General features: G+C 40.4%; 1 protein-coding gene across 8 annotated transcripts in view; it reads left to right on the forward strand.

Annotated features, from left to right (window-relative positions):
- GGACT (gamma-glutamylamine cyclotransferase) overlaps window positions 1–19,823 on the forward strand; it is a 29,228-nt gene that overhangs the window by 7,106 nt on the left and 2,299 nt on the right. The window contains exon 1 of one of the 8 annotated variants that reach the window (XM_040538013.1): window positions 9,488–9,607. The exons of 6 other annotated variants lie outside the window; for them this stretch is intronic. The gene's annotated coding sequence lies outside the window, so the exon portion shown is untranslated. Of the gene's footprint in view, window positions 1–9,487; window positions 9,608–16,398; window positions 16,422–19,823 lie in introns of those variants that run through there. One more of the 8 variants, XM_040538024.1, reaches the window with a different exon arrangement.

Here is a 19,823-nt window from a genome sequence, read left to right on the forward strand (position 1 = left end):
ATTCAAGTGGTTTGCAAGTCCAGAAGTGTGACTGGATGATGTTGACCAGTAAAGAACCTGATTCTGTCAACATCTTTACAGGTTTCCAGTGAAAGGATATTTATTTTACAGGATATTGGCTCCTTCGTTAGGACCTCTATAATTTTAGCTTTTAAGACACGATGTAATTGCCCTCCCCTCTGCTGTCTACCTCCATGCTGCTAAGCACTGGCCTTCTGATTTACCTTTTGTATAACTCCTGCCTGTCTTTTTTTTTTTATGATGACATTTTGTCTTTAGATGACATCCTGTCTTTTTTTTTTTGTGATGACTGACATGCTTCTGGCCTCCAGCTTTTACTTTCTCTGTGCTAAATGGGTTATGGAGCTATACAGTGGCAATAATATGTTGAATGAGTGCCAGAATATGCTCTCTTCTTTAGATTTATACAACGCAGCTCACCTGGAATAAGAAGTTGCTCTGTAGTGAGGCAGCAGGTTCTTGTCAGTGTTACGGTGTGGAAGAAATGGGAATCTCATGGTGGTCATGAAAAGTTCGTGGAAAAGGAAGAGCGATGTAAGAAGGCTTGAGAAAGGCCTAAATAGCATAAGCATCCATAGTAATAACTTGAAGATGAAATTACTGTGGTGTTGGTTTTTTGTCACAGAGATTGGATTTGTGTTGGTAATAGGATTTGAGTTCAGAGTGGAATCGTTACTGGAATATACGGGTGGGAAAACTGAAGGCGACTGACAGATTTAAGCAATAGCAGTTGGACAGGGCAGGTCATTGGATGATTGTCAGAAGAAACAAAAGAAATGACTTGCCATGGTTGTCAGCTGAGATGTGATGTCTTGGACTCCTAGATAGCAGCAGGAGAAGGTTGTAGGTATAAGGTTTCTTTATTCCCCTGACTGCATGCCTGAGCAGGTGATAGTGCCAGCACAAGGGGGAGAACATGGATATGAGTCCCCTTTTTTTAGTGTCAGCACAATCTTGGCCTTGAGTTGTTCTTCAAACAACAAACTTATTTGGGACAAAGGAAAAACTCTAAAGAGGATGAGACAACCCTACAGAGAGTTAGGAAAGTGAAGTGAAAAGAGATTTCCACCTAGAGATTACTAGATGGAAAATAGAATCTCGAAGTTAATGTCTGCGTTTATCTATGTTCAAGAGTGTATATCAATTTCTATTGATTTTCTTTGAGGCAGTATTTACTGGAGCCAACAAAATTTAGATTTTCTGTAGAATGAGTAAGTAAGGATCCGAGCTCAGTGTTGCAGAATATTTCTGCCGAAAGCGGATGGAATGTGGCAACGTGTACTTTGAAGCCGAGCTTTAAAAATACATCACCTTGCACTGTGCTGTTGTCTACAGTACTGCTTTGTGTTGTGTTGCACGTGAGGTGTGGAGATACTGTTTGGTAAATATTATGTTTGGATGTGGGAATAGGAGAACAAGTAAATTAAGTTTAGATGGCATTGCACAGAGCTAAGTCTGCACTATATTAGGAAAATGTATAAATACCTGAGAAACTATACGAATGAGCGAAATGTTTTGACACAATTTATGGAGTGGAGCCCCAGGCTTAATTTTGCCTTAGCTGAAAATTATGTAGGGAATAAATCCCAGCAGGACACTTATCATACACATACACGTTTCACACATCAAACCACTAACCTGCTCCAAGGCTGCAGTGCTTGCTGTGATGTAGTTCAAATACACCAGCTATGAAAACTTTCAGAATATGAATCCAGCCACTGGCCAAATCTTTCTGAAGCTCATTTCAGACATGAAAAATAACACAAAGTTATATGCTTATGAACTTCAGCCAGTTGGGAAGAGTGTCTTTGGGGAAGGTGATATGAAGGGCTCGAAAAGAAAGGAATCTTTTGACTTCTGTGGACTCTGTAAGTAATGAGACTTGTTCTCTTAATCATTGTCTTTAACAGGAGTGCAATTCAGGAGAGACTGAGCATAAAAGAAGGGCAACAGTTAAGAGATTAAAATATACTTTAAGTTAATGATTTATTTCTTTTGATTAAACTCTCCTAGGGCACTGGACCGTATTTCGTGTTTGTAGTTCCAGACATAATAAAATTCTTAGTAATGTGATTATTTAAGGTTAGGTGAAGCTTCAGAAAACCTGCTTGACAGAAACAAAACATCTTGGAGAAGAAAAACAGGTGCAGTAAAAAGACAGAAAAGGTTTTTGGTGTTTTCCCATCTTTCTCGTATGGGGCTTCATCATGAGATACGTTTGCTGGCTGTTTTTTCCTCTCCCTTTTTATTCTTGTTTACATATACCTTTACTTGTTGAAATATCAAGAAATTTAGGTCAAAATATATCTGAATCCATCTGCTCATCTAGTCTGTTATTTTACTGCTAGGAGATGCTAGATCTTTTAATTAAGTATGCTTAATGACAATTTACTACATTAACGGGTGACACCAAGTATCTTTAACTTTGTACGTGATTAACTTCTGCACAGAAGTTCTTCTTCCAATTTCTCTATATCAAAACAATGATTTAATCCCTTTAATTTGTCCAACTGTAGTCTATATTGTCTTACACGTAACTTCGGTTTCATCATTTTTGTATGTGAAAACCCAATTAGGATCTATAATTTAGCTGCCTTTATCAAAAGCCATATTATCATCACAGTCATATTATGAATATAAGAAATATTTATTCATCAACAGTGATCCATTTCAGTTTTGAATCTTGCTAGCTGTTACAGAATAACAAAAGGCATTATATTTTTGACGTAAGAACTTTACATTCACAATTTTTTTTTAAGTCTGTCATATGATTTAGAGCATAAAGTTTGTGACCGGCCTTTCAATTCTATGTTCATCAGTTATGTTTTAATTTTTAATTTGTCTTTTTGTGGCTGACGTTCAATGTTGATGCAACCTTATTGTAAACAGGGTTCTTCAGAGTGGTGCAGCAGACACGTGACCTGGTAGATACGATGTCAGAAGAGAGGAGCAGATGATATTCCCTTCAGGATAATTTGCCTTTCATGACTCTGCCAGATCAGGTGGTTTGGTCTCGCATCGAACAGGTCAAACAAAAAATAATCTCTTGGGCTAATCTTCAAGGCTGTATATGGGGAGGATTGTTTCTTTGACATTCCTTCCACGCTGCTCTAGATCTCTCCACTATCCCACTGAGAACACCAGCCCAACCACATTTTATCACCTGGGTTTTTACTCTGGGTAGTAGTGATGCTTTAGGAGTGTGTTTAGGAAAAAGTGGTGGGAAATACTTTCAGTGACAGTGGAACAGACAGTCTTAAGATTATTTCTGGTAAGAGATACAATCATTAAACTTCTCAGTAATCTTGTAGTTTTGTGATCTGTAAAAACTCACCAGTGTGTTAATAACAGCATGCACAATTACTGTTTGCTTCAGTATCTCTTCTTGGATCCCAGCTTCTGATTATTTCTGTGTTCTGGGCAGAGCTGCTGCTGATGTAATTTGTGTAGCACAATATAATCGCTTACTTAATTTTCTTTCTAAGAAATGTGTTAGCTTTTTTTTGTTGTTGTTGAAGACCTGTGGCATGGGCCTGGATTACACCCATATGCATGTGTAACAATTTACCTGTAAATCTCCAGTAATTTCAGGAAGATCATGTATGCAGAAAACAGTCCATGGAAAAAAATGTATGTGCAAAACTTTTTTGTGTGTCTAGAAGACTAACGGTATGTCTTGTCAGCAGTTGCCCCATTGACAGCTTGGAGGAAACCTGCATGAGGGTATAGATTTTCAGTTAATTTCTCCAGTTAATCAGTATCAGTGATTTACCTCACCATTTACTTGCTAACAATAGAGCAAATAAAACATTTTGCCTATAAGCCAAATATTGTTTATATTTTTAAAATCTCTAGTAGCAATTATTTCAGAGCTTGTTGCGATTAAAATCTATCTGTAATCTGAGAACAATAGTGTTTGAGAAGAAAAGTACATAAAATTAAGAGGTTTGGTTTTAGATGCAAATTTATAGCTGCTTTTATGTTGAGTATGCAAAATGGGATGGCTGTCATGCAGACTCTGAAGGGTAAAAGTCTGTGTTGCTTTTTGCTAGAGGAGCAGAATCTTCCAACGGGGAATGGCAGTAGTGAACTTTCCAGCTGTTCTTGAGGCTGTGGTGGTGGAGTCCTGGGTCCCTTACTTTGCCTTCTATTAGTGCTTTTATCAGGCCAGAGATGTGTAACTGTGCCAGAGGTACACGTGGTCCAACCGAGAGCAGCTTCAGGACTAAGAACAGTCTTTTAGTGCACCATCTCCTAGAAAGCAGAAAAATTAGATTTATGCCCTCTGCTTGGAGAGCTCTAAGCCATGTCTCCTTGGAACATTTGATCTTGCTGTAACTTGGCCTTTTGAAGCTGCGTCAAAGCGCAGAAGGCAGGATCCGTGGGGTCAAAAAGCATTCAATGTAGAACTTCAGGATTATATCTCTGAGTATATTTGGTAGGAGATATGTGGAACGGGTGGGAAGCCCACGTTTTGTTCTCTCTTTTCAAGTTTATTGCTATTTGGAAAAAAAACTCCAAGTAATTGCATAGTGTACTGTCTCTACACAGGTTAAGAGCAGGATGTAGAAATCTCTTCTTGAGGTGGCAGTAGAAGGGATCTAATGACTGGACCACAGAATTAGTCTCTTTCTGTTCTTCAGTGGTCTCCATAAACCTAGCGTTCCTTTCCGTGCATAGCATATGAATTAACCTGCTGTTTGTCTTTGCCTTTGTAAAGGAGAGCTAAGAGATTGTCTAATCCAATTCCTTGGCGAAAGGCAAGTTCAGCAGTTATACTGTTGTTTCGGATAGAGATTTGACTAACCCACTGGATAGTTGGTAGCCCTCCTAGATGGTCTAGGCTCTTCCTAGGCACTGTGCTTACCAGTAGGTAGGTTAGTCTTTTCTAGTGTCTGTATTTGGAATTTAAGCTCACCGAGTCTTCTGTAAAAGCGGATGTGGAACAAAGCTTTCTGCCTCTTCTCTTATGGCATGCTTTGATACGATTAAAGGCATGACCCTATTTGCTCTAAAATAAATGATCACAGTACAGTGTTTCTTGCTGCCCCCCCCCCCCCATGATTTCTTGGCCTATGATTGTCCTCTCTCTTCTTTCTGTCCAACTGATCCCATTTCTTAGAAAGTATGGTGCCCAAAGCTGCACGTACTACTCTATTTGTGACCAGGTCAGAGTTGGAGTTTCTATTCACGTGTCTTACTAATGATACACTTGTCTGTATATAAACATTAGGGTATTTTTTTTCCAGGAGTACCACATTGTTGACTCATGCTGAGTTCATGATCATTATAACTGCCAAATCTCTTAATACGGAGCTGCTGTTAAGCTAATATTTCCCCAGATTTTGTTTACGCAGTTGAATATTCCTGGCTAATCTTAGAACTCTGCACTGACCTTACTTGAATTGCTGCTGCAGAGGCTTGCAAAGCACAAGATTAGCTTTGTGCATTGTGGCATTGCCTACATCAGTCAATATTTTCATTACTAGTATTTCCCTGCTACTTGAATAAGTATAACAAATTTTGTGCATATTTCTAACCTACGTGCCAACAGTTCTTGTTAAATGATGTTTTTTTTTTCTGGCTTGCTTATCAGAATATCGTGAGTAACAGTGTCAAAAGTTCTACCAAGGTCAAGATAAAAAACTACCATAGAAGAAGACAGATTGGTTTTCAGCATCCATGCATCTTACCACCTGTGGAGGAAGGAAACTAACTCTGTGTACATTCTGAATATTCATTTTTATTACTGGAAGGTCTACATCCGTACTTTCTTCCATAGGAGTTAATGTTGGAAATAGTGGGTGGCTCCATCCAAGTGCTGTCTCATAGGTCTGTCTTGGCAGCCTTTTTCCTATCAGCTTGTATGGTCACCAAATGCTTGTATGTTTGGAAGAAAAGAGTTCCTTAAGACCTGTTTGTTTGTTAAATTATTTTGCCCTTTTAAAAAGGGGTAGAGGGCCAGGGAGTTCTAAAACAATTGACACTGGTTTATTTTACAGAAAGCTTTATCTCTCTCTTTTTCTTTTCCCTTTCTGAAATGCTGAAGAAGCTGGAGGACAAGCAGAGTTATTATATTTAATAAGTCATGCATGTAAAACTTGTCTAACTCCATTAGTCCACCAGACCTAGGTAGTCTCTTTTAAAAATTATTTGTTTATGTTAACATCTGTTAATTGGGAGAAAAACTCTTTTATTAATGATTCAGCATTCCTCTTCTCAGGGTTCAGCTTTTTTTCTGCTTTCCATGACTTTTTTTCCTTCAGCATTTTGATTTGGAGATACTGCTGTTGTTCTCTTTTGATCCTGGTTTACTTAGTCTTATATTGCTTGATTGCGGAATTCAAGGTTGTGTTGCTTTCTTTTCTTCTTAGATGACTCAGCTGTCAAGGACGTATCAGTTGAAAGGTAGCAAATGCCTCACTGGAGCATAAGGATCTCCTCCAAACGTTGTCTGCAGATCCTAGATATGTGTTCACCTGAAAATTATTCCTCTGTCAGTGTTAACCTTTCTGTTCCAGCTTTTAAATCCACAGTGGCAGGACTAACACCCAAATACCCGCACCCATAGAAGTTTCTGTAAACTCGGTGAGAAAAAATATGGAAAGACAATGCAAGTTCTGGAAAGTTTGTTGTAGAAAACTCAATTAATGGAAGGAAAGTGCCAGTTTTAATATGTTTTTCAAAGTGAATTTAAAATATCTTGACCACATCTTGTGCAGTATTTCAATTTTCTGATAATTTTCTTGTGAAATAGAATCAGAATGTTCTGAAGGCTCTGAAGTATTCCATTCGTTTGTTGTAATACAGTAATTTCGATCTTTGTATAACAAGCTTATGACTTTTTTGAAAATTCAGGATTCCTTCAGTAATTTATTGGAAAAGCCATATTTAAAAAAAAAAAAAAAACATAGCACAACTTTAATCGTATACCAGCTGATCAAAATGCCTGCTGTAATTCAGCTTGGGTTTTGAAATAAGCATCAAAAGCTGAAAAAGCTTTCATTTTCTATGCCCATTATCTGATGTTTAGAGCAAATAAATGCATCTACTTTCACATTGAAATAACGAAGTATGGGGTTACTAATTGTGACTGTCTAGGCATTTTCCATGACTTTGTCATGTTTTTTATTGGCTCTGTCTTGTTGATAAAGTGGAAAGGAGGAGGGACTAAGATTAATTACATCTTCTCTGAGATTTTTTTATTTAGTATCTTGGAGAACCAGGGAGCTCCAAACAATAACACTCCCATCTTTGTCTATTCTTAGTGAAACCATCATGATAACTGATCAATACAGCTGTCCTAGACTGGATAGAAAAGTAGTGATTAGCCTGTACAAAAATTGCTTGCAATTAACTAACTTCTGATTTAGAAGAAATGACCACTTAAAGCCTTTTTGTAAAATAGGTGTGGGATTTGGCTTGCTCAGAATATGGGAATACAGAAGAATTTTTGCTTTGCTTCAGGTCTTTCTTCACCTTGACTAAGGGACAAAGGCTTTTAGAGACCCTGAGTTCATTTTTTATATGACCTATTATGGTCAGTTAACTGATAATGTGTCATTTAGCCACTAAAACCATCTACGTGCATCGTTTCCCTTCATTTGTATGGTTCCACTTTTATTTGAAGTATTTCTGCCCGAAAATCAAAGCATACACAACTGCAGAGCGTTTTAGAAATATACGGCGTTATTCTGGTGACACCAGGTGTTGAAAGTAAAAAATGTAATGCATTATGTATTCAGAAGCGTGCCTGTGTTAATTGATGGTTATCTGGAAGTAAACAGCGAAGCAGGGAAGGTTTGTCATTTCGCAGTGCTTCAAGTGATCTGTTTTAAAAGAAACGTTCACGTGCTGAAAATCAGAAGCAATTTGTTCATTACCCATCTTTTTAAGCCATATCAAAAAGACAACGTGAAATTCTTGTATGATTTCTCTTCCTGTGTCTTAGGTAATGCACTGTTTCTTGATCTGCAGTTAAATCTGGTATAACTCTAGTTAATTAGATTATTTATTTTTCATAATTAGCATCACTAAGTGATTATTTGCTTAACACAGAAGTAAAATTAATTGAGATTTCCAAAGGTCTCTAGATACCTGCTGTCAAATCTGGGATAGATTTGTTCAGAATAATAACATGTTACTATGTTTGAGGATTTTAAGCTCCCATAGATTGCTGCACTATGTGATATTCAGCAGGGCAATGGCAATGGGAAGACGGGAACTGACTTGTTGAAGAACAGAAACATAATTCTTTACAGTCAAGCTGGACTAAGCAGTTGCTTAAGAATAATGGGTATATTTTCAACATTGTAGGGATAATGCGTATCTTTAAAATTTTCAACTAGCTATATCTTAAGTCAAAATATATGATAGTTGGTTAATCGGTAAAATCAGCATTCTGTTGTGAAATATATTAGATATGGAAGTGAATGAGTGTTCATCCAGAATTACTTCTTGAAGTTCCCAGACTGTAGGCTGCTACTTAGACCTCCTGGGCCAAGACCTTTCAGGGGAAGCCATCCATTTTTACAAGTGTGGTGCTGACTTCTTCATGGTATTTAGTGGAGGTTCATTTGTTTAGTCATAAAATAAAAATAAAAACCTGTTCCTCGGATCAAGCGAGTTAATGGATCAAGCATCGATAGCCTTCACAGCTCAGGTTTTCTAAGAAAAGTTGTTAGGAACATGGCTTTGCTGGAGATGAGCTTCTGTTGGAGAGGGGTGGGTAAATGGCAAATTTTAAGACTGTGGGAGAAGCTTTTAAGAAATGTGTTCAGCTCTGTTTTCCTTTTATGAATGAAGAAAATGATCAAAGCTCAAGTTTAAAAGTTTTTAAAGCTCAAGATCAAGCTCCTCTTGGCTTCAAATGAAATGCATCTGTAGAGACACATTTTTCTGTCTGATTTTACACGGTACAAGTATCTTGTCTGTTTATAAATTTAATGTTTATGACAGACTTTTTCCTGTGTAATGTAGTGTAAGGTACCTTCACAGTATCACAGAAGCAACTGCCTGTTTTCTGTGAATCAGCTGCCAGATTCAGTGAATCAGCTGAAACTCTCTTACTGATTGAGTTTCATTCAAAACTTTAGAAAAGGTTAGTTTTTGTATTAAGCTTGTAAAAAAAAAAAAAAATCTCTTATAGTGAATGTCTATTTTGCCTAACAACCACTGTGGCAAAACCCTAGGTGGCAATGAAGGTGGCAAAAAGAAGGTGGCAATGATGGGGAAAATCAACGGATGACTTTCCTTTATTAAAAAAAAAAGTAGGTGTTCTCTTCCTTACATACGTGCATAAATTGTCTTATGTATGTGCAGATTATATCTGGATAAGGGCCTGGCATAACACAGACTACAGCATGAATAAATTCAGCCAAACAAACCTCTGTCTATAATGATCCATACTCTATGGATCATCATTGCTGTCACCTATGTGACCACACGGCTATGCCCCATTCTGCAGGATTGGCATTTCCTAGAAGTTCCTTACTTGCCGTCCACAGCATGACTGTACATGGCGTTCAGCTGAGTGACTTTTGTTCTGATGTGAGCTAACCTGAGAACAGCCTGGCATGTGTCTCAGGTGAGACTTTGTCACGTTATTGCTACCACTTGAGTTGAAGTTGGCTCTTGTAATCTGAGAGATGATCAGAAACCAAGGGCCTTAGTCAGATGGGTTGCCTCACAGACCGGTGAAGGCATCATCAGAAGCAAATCTGGAAAGTGTCTGATCCCACAGCATACATGAACTCTTCACTCAGAAGCATAAAGTCGTAGGACTTGCGTTTCCTATCCTGCTCACCCTGTTCACTGACACTGAAATTGGAAAAAGTAAAGTACGAGGAAGTGAATTGGCGGGTACTCTGCTACTGGGACCTATTTGGAAAGGTGAGATCCCAATACAGCAGAGAATAAAGCAGTAGTTATCAAGTATTGTCTCATTTCCAGAGCAAACCATGGAAAAGGACAAAACGGGGTTTCCATTATCACTTCTGTCTCACGTTCTGCTGCACAGGCAGTGGGTACTAATTTGGCAGGTACCCTTTTCAGGCTGAAATCTATGCAATTCCCTTTGGTCTGCTCTGTTGACTACTAATGTAGCCAGTTTTGCTGTGCTCATTACTGATTATTTTGTCCCATACTTGAGGCATGCAAGGAGGCTGTTTTGAGAAATTAAAGCTACTCTGAGGATATGCTACTTTATACTTGAGGCTTAAAACACCTTCGCTTGGGATCTGCTCCGGTCCAGAACTGGCTACATCGTAAGACCTTGCCTGAGGCATTCAGCGCTTGCTCCAGCCTTTTATACCATAATATTTCCTTGTCTGCCCTCCATGCCTCTTTCCCCAACACAAAATCTAGGTCTGATGGAGAGATGTAGTCAGACACTCTTACATATTTGAATGCATTAAGGTATGAGTTTTTTTTCTGATACACACCTAAAGTAACTTTGAAGACTTATGTCCCTAGAATGCTTTTTTTTAAAAAAAAAACATCCCTACCCCCCCCCCAAAAAAAAAAAAAAAAGCTTTTTCAGCTACTTTGTGCTGTCACTGCAGATGAAAAACATGTGGTTTGTACAAGTATGATCCTTCTCAAAATTACTTGGTGCTGGAAAATATGAAACACACTTTCGGTGCGTGGGACCTAATAGTCATTAAATGCAGACGTCTGCAACTGCAGAAAAAGAAGTAATAAATGCTTGCTGTAAGATAACTCGCACAACTGTACAAAGAATGTATGTATGAAGAATAACAGTCTGCATTTGCAAGCCAAAGCTATTTCAGCTCTTTTTATTTTTAACCCTGATAACAAAATAATAAAATAGAATGATTGAGGAAACGAATAACTTTCCAGTCTTTGCATTTGTGCCTTTCACTGATGTTTCTGGGTGTGGATGAGGTCTCTTGCATGCAGTTTTCTAAATGAGTTTTTACCAATACCTTTGTGGTGCCTCCTGTGTTTCCTTGAAATACTTCTTCTGGTTGTCCTGCCCTCTTTACAACAGTGTCATGTTGGTGGCTTGCACAGGTGTCTGTTGTAGCTGATGGGGATGATAGCCTGAGCTGGTGCAGCTATTTATGTCCAACATCAGTGTGTTTATTCATGTGAGAACAGGGAAATCTTCGATGAAGGGGAATGGCTGGAAAATGACCGTGTGAATTTCCGAGGACTGCAAAACGTACATGATTTTTCTCGAGTATTTTCTCCCAGTCTACGGTTTGGCTTTGTTCTCTAGTCATTGTGCGACTGACCAAAGTACACGGTGTCTTGCTTTGTTGCTTCCAAGTGCTGAGTCCCCACTTTATATCAGAAGTTCTTGTCAGTGGTTCTTAAGCTTGTGTTTCTGCACTTTGTATCATTAAAAGCCATCTTACTTCAATTATGCACTTCATAGGGCATCTAATATGTCCATAGCATGAGCTACTCCTCCTCATGATGCAGCATGGACGGATCTGGTAAGCACACAACTGCTTGCTGTGGCAGGGCCACTAACAAACAAAATAGCATCGATTCCCAAGGAATATGACCCGTAGTTTGTCTGTGCCGATTACTTCTATTTTAATGTAGGCTGCTGTAATCTTCCCTTAAGTAACTCCTTATTCATATACGGTTCTTCCCTATGTCTTGCTCTGGAGCTATTTTCATTGCATATTAAATTAAATATTTTGTTGTACTCCAGGCCCATTGTGTTAGCCTTGTCTAAGGAGGAAGCAGGTTGTTTTAATGACATTAGTCTGGCTTTTTTTTACTTTCAAAACCACATTGAATATTATTCTCCTTCTCATTTACTTCCAGTACTTGATTCTGTCCTCCTTCCTTCATCAAGTTAGTAACTGAAATTCCTTCTCAAAGGTCACTGAAAAAAGGCCGCACAGCACGTATAAAACTGCTTTCATCTATATAAATATTTTATTTGTAAATAATTCTGTCTCATATACATGTCTATATAATTCAGATGAATATTATATATTGTCTTCTATTATAGCCAGAACTCTGGTTTAAGATGCCTTTGATTAAGGCTTCCTTCCAGGGATCCTGGACATTGCCAAGAAGACCTGCAGTTAGCTTTACTATGGGGTGTAGAATTTATTCTAAAATAACATTGTTTTTTCTTTTTGCAATTGCAAAGATATATCTCAGTAGGAACACCATGTCAGGTAATTATTTCCATCAGTATTTCTTGAGAGCCTCTTGTGGTTCCAGGAGTAGATTTAAGAATTTCTATAGCTGGTTTTGCTGATTCTCCAGTAAATACAGATCTGTGTTAACTTTTGCATCTGACTTCAGAACATATTTTTGCATCAAGAGACCACATCAGTCCTTACCTGAAAGTCAAGGTTTCATTCAACACATCCTTACAGGACACAAACAAATTGGTAATTTCTTGTCTTCTTACTCGTCTTTGATTCTACCAGGCAGGAGGATGTTTGAAGTTCTGGTCGCTACATCTTCTGGAGCTGAAAGCAGTTGGCTCCAGTGCCTTGCTACGAGCCATTTCAGGCTTTTTGGATGCCCCCAGAATATGTCTTTGTTTCCTCCATGTAGAAGATAGCAGACCAATAAATGTATTTACTTTTAGATAAGGATGCTTTCCCAGTTGATGAAGAAAGAGACAAGGTATGTTTCAGATTTCACTGCAAGATTTTGCAAGTCCTTCTTTGAGAACAAAAATCAAGATCAGGAAAGTTGAAATAACTCATTGGTTTTCTTTTCATGATGATCTGTGACTTTTTATCTTTTTTTATTGTAAATTTGGTACTAGTTTCTAAACAGAAGTGATATACCTCAGTGGGACTGAAGTAATTACATACATCTGCACATGGTTCTCTGTAGTTTCCATGTGGGGATCTATTTTGTTTTGTTTTGCCTTTTAGTATACTAGAAAATGGTGGAAAAGATTTATTACTAAGATATGGATTAGCTTTTTATTTTTGACTTGTAGAAGATCTTTTTATTAAATAAAAATACCTGATATGCATACCTTATCAAAGAAAGGCTTGCATATTTAATTAATTAGGCAAGTAAAATAATAGCAGTTACTGAATTAATCTGACTTGTTTCCTTTCCAGTATCTCATGTGCTAAATATTATGCTTTTCCACAAATTTGATTCATAGACTGAAAGGAATGAAGCCTCCCTTCTCTCTTAAAAAACAAAACAACATTCATAACCTATTTCTTAGCCTTAAAAAGCTTGACCTGAATAAATTAAATAAAGGAAGGGAAAATATTTCTGTATATCACAGGAGGAGGATCTGTTGAATATTTTTGGTTTTTTTCCTCATTTTCCAATGTCTGTACAGTGACTGTCTCCAGATCAGTGGTCTGACTTGCTTCAGAGCTATATTAGCAAGCCAGTAATTTTACAATTCCACTTTATTAATATCTGAATACTCCAGCTTTCCATTTGTTCGTGCTTAGTAACCTCATCTGCGGTCCTCCAAATGTCAAGAAGGGCCTCTCCTTCTGCTGTGAGTTAGTGGCAGACGTACACTCACGTTGATAGGTTTTCATTTATATTTTCTTGTGAGTGTGCATATACCATGTTATCCACAACCCTTCTGTACGACCTTGCTTCAGAATGAACATGCTTGGCCATCGCCCCATGCTGTCTGTACCCTTCCTGGCTGAGTTTTTAAAACAGTGTCTGCATTTAACTCTGGTGGTTCCTCCTGTACAGCTGGTTTTAATCTTTCTCTCTCCTTTTTTGTGGGCAACTGACATTTTCCAAGAAAAGCACGGTTCTCTATAGAAATTTTATGTATATACATAAATGCTATAAAAGTGTATGAATTACCTTTCCTTGGCCCTTAAATGTCGCCCATCATTTCCCAAGGAATCATAGCCTGAAAAAACAGCCTGTCGGGGTTTCCTCATGTTTCATTTCTGCCGGGTTAGTTGGTTTGTGTTTCAGTAACGGGCCTACACTGGTACAGGGAGGTGGTTTCCAGGATAAAAAACCAACAAGCTCAGTACTACGTGCCCCAACTCCTGGGTTCTGCTGGTGCAGAACTCCTTTCCCCAGCGGCCTCTAGCTGCTAGACCCGGACCTCCTGCTGCCATCTTGCCCCACCAGCCTCATTGCGAGGCCTGAGGTGGCACCACCTGGACGCTTGCAGAAGTCACCGCGTGCCACCTGGGCAGCCCTCAGCATCTCTCAGCATCCCTCCCACAGGGCCAACGAGAAGGCGTGCAAGGGCCTCCAGAGCAGCCGGCTCCTGCTGGGGGAGGCCACGGCCGCTGAACGCTGCTTGAAAGCCTCCTTTCCAGGCCGAGCCACATCCCTGAGGGACCAGGGGAAGGAAACCTCCAAAGAGCAGATTTGTCTGTGCCGTGACCAGCTGGGCACCTCTCCGGTCCTTACAAAGCATTATTGTGCAGTGGTTTCCCCGTCCCGTTCCAGCACCGCTTTGTGGAAAGGCACCTTGCGATCTAGCACAGACCTGATCTTTTCTCCCTTCCATTTTTCTCTCTCTCCATCTTTTCAGCACAGAAAAATATGTTCCCATGCTTAGGTACTCAGAGTGTTTGCTGTGTTTCGCAGGCTAAGATGCTCTTCCCGATCCAAAACAACTAACTGAACATTCTGGGCATTGGCATGTAAATCAGTGTGCTGACCTCGCTGGGAAAACCCGTCCCAGCTTCAGACTGTATTCTGAGCCTCAGGATGTCGGCGGTTTGAATCAACGTGGTATGCCCTGCATGTCAATTACAGAAACCACTTCAAATTCACAGTGGTGTTTGAAACTCTACCGGGAGCAGAGCTAGCATAACGGGGCTGTGCTATCAGAAGTTGTTGTCTACGTATTTTTTTTTTCTGTAATGGTGATCTGGCATTTAAAGTAAATGTTCTTTTTCTTTCCTCTGTCTCCTTTTGTATAGATGTAACAGTTTAAGCCTCTGTGTTAGTGGGGTGGTTTGACACCAATGGGCAGCTAAGCACCACCACGCTGCTCTCTCACTCCTCCTCAACAGAACAGGGGGAGAAAAATACGATGGAAATGCTGTGATTTCAGGACATTCACAAAAGCAGCTATGCAAGTTTGCAGGAGGAGAAGTCTTGTATGTACCATAACGGTCATTGCCTCTGGCTTGGAAAGCCTCTGCACCAAAAGTCTGGAAACAAAGCACCGTCTTTGTGTCCCGGTCTTACGCTCTTGCTGGGGTATCTGCTGTTGACCAGTATCACATGTGGGATACCTGCCTCATTTTTGTTGTGACTTCTCGTGGTCATTCTTATGTCCCGTCTGTTTGTATGACTAGAAAGCTGTTTATGTCCAAGTTAATTATGGCTGGCTGTTTGTTTGTGTACGTGGAAAACTAATGGTCCCTTCTGTAAAACCTCTACCTCTATTTGTAGGTGATGTGCAGGAGCACCGTTAGCTCCTGTTCAAGCTTAGCAACTTCCACTTGTTTGGCTGTGCCCCAAAATAACAGCTGTGGGCTCCTTTTCTCTGTGCTCCGCCCTGAGCGCAGTTTAACTACTTCTGTAGTCCACAAGTGTATGAGTTGTGGTGTCAAAAACTTGATGTGATAATCTGTTAGAGGCTTATATAATTATAATAATACAATAATAATTCTATGACAAAACAGTCAATAATACTGATCTAATATCATGGGTGTGCAACTTTTTTTTTTTTACCAGCACAGTTTGTCCCCATCCATTGACTTTACATTGTTTTCATCCTCCTTTTCTCATCCTCCTTATGTGCTTCCAGTCCCCTCCCGTCTCTGCACTTTAACATTTAGCATGTTAATTGGTCTAAAAATGCATCTGGGGTGTTTCTGCAGCATGTCCCAGCATCGTTTTGTGCATGGTGGCTTCAGCTGATTGCCGTTTGGAGCCCTCTTTAGCAGCTCCTAACCATTTACTTTGGGAATGAAGCTCTTCCAGTAATGGTATATATATACTACTATAAATCAAAAAAAAATGAATGAAAACCTGGTATATATTTATGAGGTTTCTCAATGCAATAGAGCTGAAAGTGACTGGAAACGGTTCCAAACAGATAAAAAGCAAACGTTTGTCCTGGTGCCGAGTCAGTGCGAGGAACTGGAGCAGCGGTGTGATTGATGCTTGTCAGGAGGGAGGGCTTCTGCGCGCTGGCTCCCGGTGACAAACATCATCAGGGTACTCAAGCTTAAGTGCAGGCGCATTCGTTGGTTTGCGGATATAAGCTGTCCGAGGGTGAAAGGAAAAGTCTCAGTGAAGTAGGTTAAGTGCCATCTCAGGTGGTGCCCGGTAGTGTCCAACGTGGCGTTGGTTACCATAATACCGTTGTTTGTTTTCACAAACCAGCACCTCATAGTTTCTGAGCGAACGACTGCTGCGAGGAGACCGTAACCTCTGGATTTCAAAGGAGCCATCGTTTCGCTGCTGCCTCTGTGGTTAATGTAAGAAAGGTGTCTTGCCGTAAACTTTTCCGAGGTATTCAGCAAGGTTGGAAAGGGGTCGGCCCGGGCAGGAAGCCCTTGTCTGTGCTATAAAGAAAATAGCAAGTAACAAAATGAAAGCATCAAAGGACCAACAGGATGCAGTCCCATGAGTCCTCTCTGGCATGTTAGTCCTGCTTGAAAGTTAGCATTGAGTGAAGAGTGACCTTAAAACTCGCTTCATTCAAACAGACTGGGCTCAAGTTTAAAGTTCAAGGCATTTTGTTTTTTCACCTGTTTCCTACAGTTTTAAGAAACTTCTGAAGAATTAATGTGTAACTATATCTGGTCACTGAGCCAGCGCTAAGAATTTTTCTCAAGGGAAAATAATGTTACTGTATGGAGGGAGAGAAATGGATACTTTCTGAGCTGCAAGGAAAAGCCTCAGCAAAATAAAACCCAAACCCACCGTTACCGCAATCACAAAGGGCCCAGGAGCCAGCGTAACGCACGTGGTGCTTCTCACTTTATTTTTGGAAGAAGCTGGTAGGACCCAATAATCACCCGAGTCGTGGCAGAAGGGACGTTTACGGTCGGACACAAACAGGGTCGAGTGGCTGGGCAGCGAGAGGGAGGAACAAAGCCCTGACCAGGAGCCCCCCCACTGCGGCTACTGCGATGAGGTCGTGCCACCCCTTCTTTTATTTTAACCCAGCAGCACCTTCTGTCTTTGCCATCCTAAAGCTGTTACTTTATTTTCTGATCTTTGCATCTCGCCCAGCGAAGGGAGCAGCAACAGAGCCCACGAGCGGGTCGGCCGGTCGCCTTTCGTAGCTGGAAGAGGCGACACAGATCTCATTCGCGTTCCCCCACGTCATTAAATTTTAATGATTCCAGCATGAATATTGCATGAAAGTACTTTTTGAATGGGTTTGTTTTGCCCTGGCAGCTAATACTCAGCGTAAAGTCTGATTTTTATTTCTTTCTTTTTTTTTTCTCTGAGGTAGCTTAGTAGAGGGATGAAGTGTCAAACCGGATTAAGCGAGAAAAGGCAACTTTTCGTTGGCACTGTAGGTTATCCAGCAAAGCGATGCTGTCTGGAGCTCTTTTCAGCTGCTCAGTGGAAGTCTGTGAAATGACCCTAAAATAATTTTCTGCTCTTTACTCTCCTTGCCACAAGGTGGCCAAAAATGGTTTGGGTTTGAAAGCACAGATAGGAGTGCTAGGAATTATGCCGATGCCTGGAGCAGCCTGCCCAGAACTCAATACACAGCGTGCAGGAGATTAAATTTATTATACAGAAAATTATATAAATTTTATTTATCGGGAGCTACGTTCAGAAAACGTTTCTACCAACTCTTCATTTCACTCACTTCCTAGCTCGGGCTCAGTTTTGTGTTTTGTTTCTTAACTAAATGAAAAGTCAGTGTGATCAGCTTATCCCAAACAGATGATAGGAAGAATATCCGTGACCATGAAGGGGCGAGGGAAGTTCAGCCGCCAGCCTTCTCCTGAAGCCACAACGGTGGAAGTGCTGCAAATTTGAGGCTCGGAAAGCACCAACTCTGCGCAGACTCGGACTGAGACTTGCAGTTCCTACTCAGTCTCCGTTTATCCTGCCTGGTGAATTCATTTACTTAAATGTTGGAACAGGAACACTTACCCAAACCTGGGCTAGTGAGTTTTGTTGTTGCCACTGTTGAGTTTCGTGGGACCAGCACTTGCATGCCAGGTGCATTCCTGTAAATCCCTGTTAAGGAAACATTTCCAAACAGCTGGACGCTGTGCAGTCAGAAACATGCACTTCATTTTCACCAGTTTCAGGAGTTGTCACACTTTTCCCTGAAAACTTTTTGGAAGCTTATCTTCAGATATACAGTAGGGAGAGATCCTTAGTTTAATGGAAATGAAGCATATCTTTTCCCTACAGATGCCCCACTCAGCATTGAGCTTTTTATGTGCGTTTTGCGTTTAGCTTTTTATTTTTTAAGTTATTAACTCTGACAAGTAACCTCTTGGTTGTGAACAATTTAATTCAGAATTCATTTTTCTGATTCAAAGTGAACACGAGTGCCCTAATCCCCTAATGGGAATTAATTGCATGTTTCAGTGCTTAACTCTGATCCTTTCTCAATCCCCACTGGGACAAGTTTCTTCCTGAAAGATCTGTGTTTGTTATTCAAAACACAATCTGAAAGGTAATGATTTTTCTTATAGAAGAGAGTCAGACCAACTGAATATTAATGTTCTTTTTATTGTGAGGGAATGAGCTGCATCCAAAAAAACTCATTTATGTCATGAAGGATGAATTACCCTGAAGTATATCTGATAAAATACGGGGGGGGGGGGGGGGGGGGGAGAAATGGTGTAGTTTTTTCCTGAAGTGAAAGCTGTTTGCCAGTAAATAAAGGCACACACCACTTTTTTTTTTTTTTTTTTACTGAAAAACTGTATTCTGTTGCAGAGAAAAACTGTTTATTCACCAAGGGAGAAATTGCTTTGCTACTGGTTAAGAGGCTTGGTTATTTTAAATGACATTGCTCCTGGCCAGTAACATACCATTTTTGATAGCATAGCTATCTAGCAGTTTATTAAAGTAAGACTAAATAGCTGAAAACACATTAATTTTCTTCTTCTTGTTTTTTGTTTTGTTTTGTTTTTTTTTCAAACTTTGATGTTTAATAACAAATGGAGCCGCATGTGCTCCTCTGGTGGGCAGTGGCTGGCTGCCCTTGGGGGTGAAGCTGAGACAGGCTCTAAGCAGGTACTGATTGAGGGCGAATTCGGGAAAAACTTCATTTGCCATACAGAAACAAGGGAGGATGAACAGGGCAGGGTGAAAAACAGATGAGGAACTATGAAGGTATGATTTTTTTTTTTTTTCCTGGCGTTTGGGAAGGCCAGTCTTCTACCCGTTTAAACCAGCTTTGAATGTTTTATGCTGCTAGATAAATGTTGAACAAAATTGTTCAGGGTATGTTTTCGAGAGATGGCTGGCATACGTGCAAAACAGCGGCCACAGGCAGAGGTGGCTTGGGGCACATTGGGGTACCTGAAAAGGACTTGGGGATGGCTCTGACCTGGCCTTTCTGCCAGCAGCCATCGTTTACAGTTTTGCTATCACTGAAATATGGGATCCCACCTCTGTATATATCCCCTTCACCCACAAGATGGGTGAGGGCGCTTGTGCTGACACCATCCCCTGGCCCGGCCTCGTCAAGTCAGCCAGTGAGGTTTGTCAGCGAGGAGTCATTCAAAGCACCGAGGAGAAATTGGTGTTCCCCCCTTCGCCTGGATGGGTGAGACAAGGGTGTCCTTGTGCTTGTGACAGCAGCTTGGCAGCCCAGCCTGGCTCTGGGGGTGACCCCGGCAGCCGCCACAGCTCCCCCTGGGCGATGCTGGTGTCCCATGGCCTTGTCCGCC

The sequence above is a fragment of the Cygnus olor genome, chromosome 1, assembly GCF_009769625.2.
Source record: "Cygnus olor isolate bCygOlo1 chromosome 1, bCygOlo1.pri.v2, whole genome shotgun sequence".
In the NCBI taxonomy this organism is placed as follows: Eukaryota; Metazoa; Chordata; class Aves; order Anseriformes; family Anatidae; genus Cygnus; species Cygnus olor.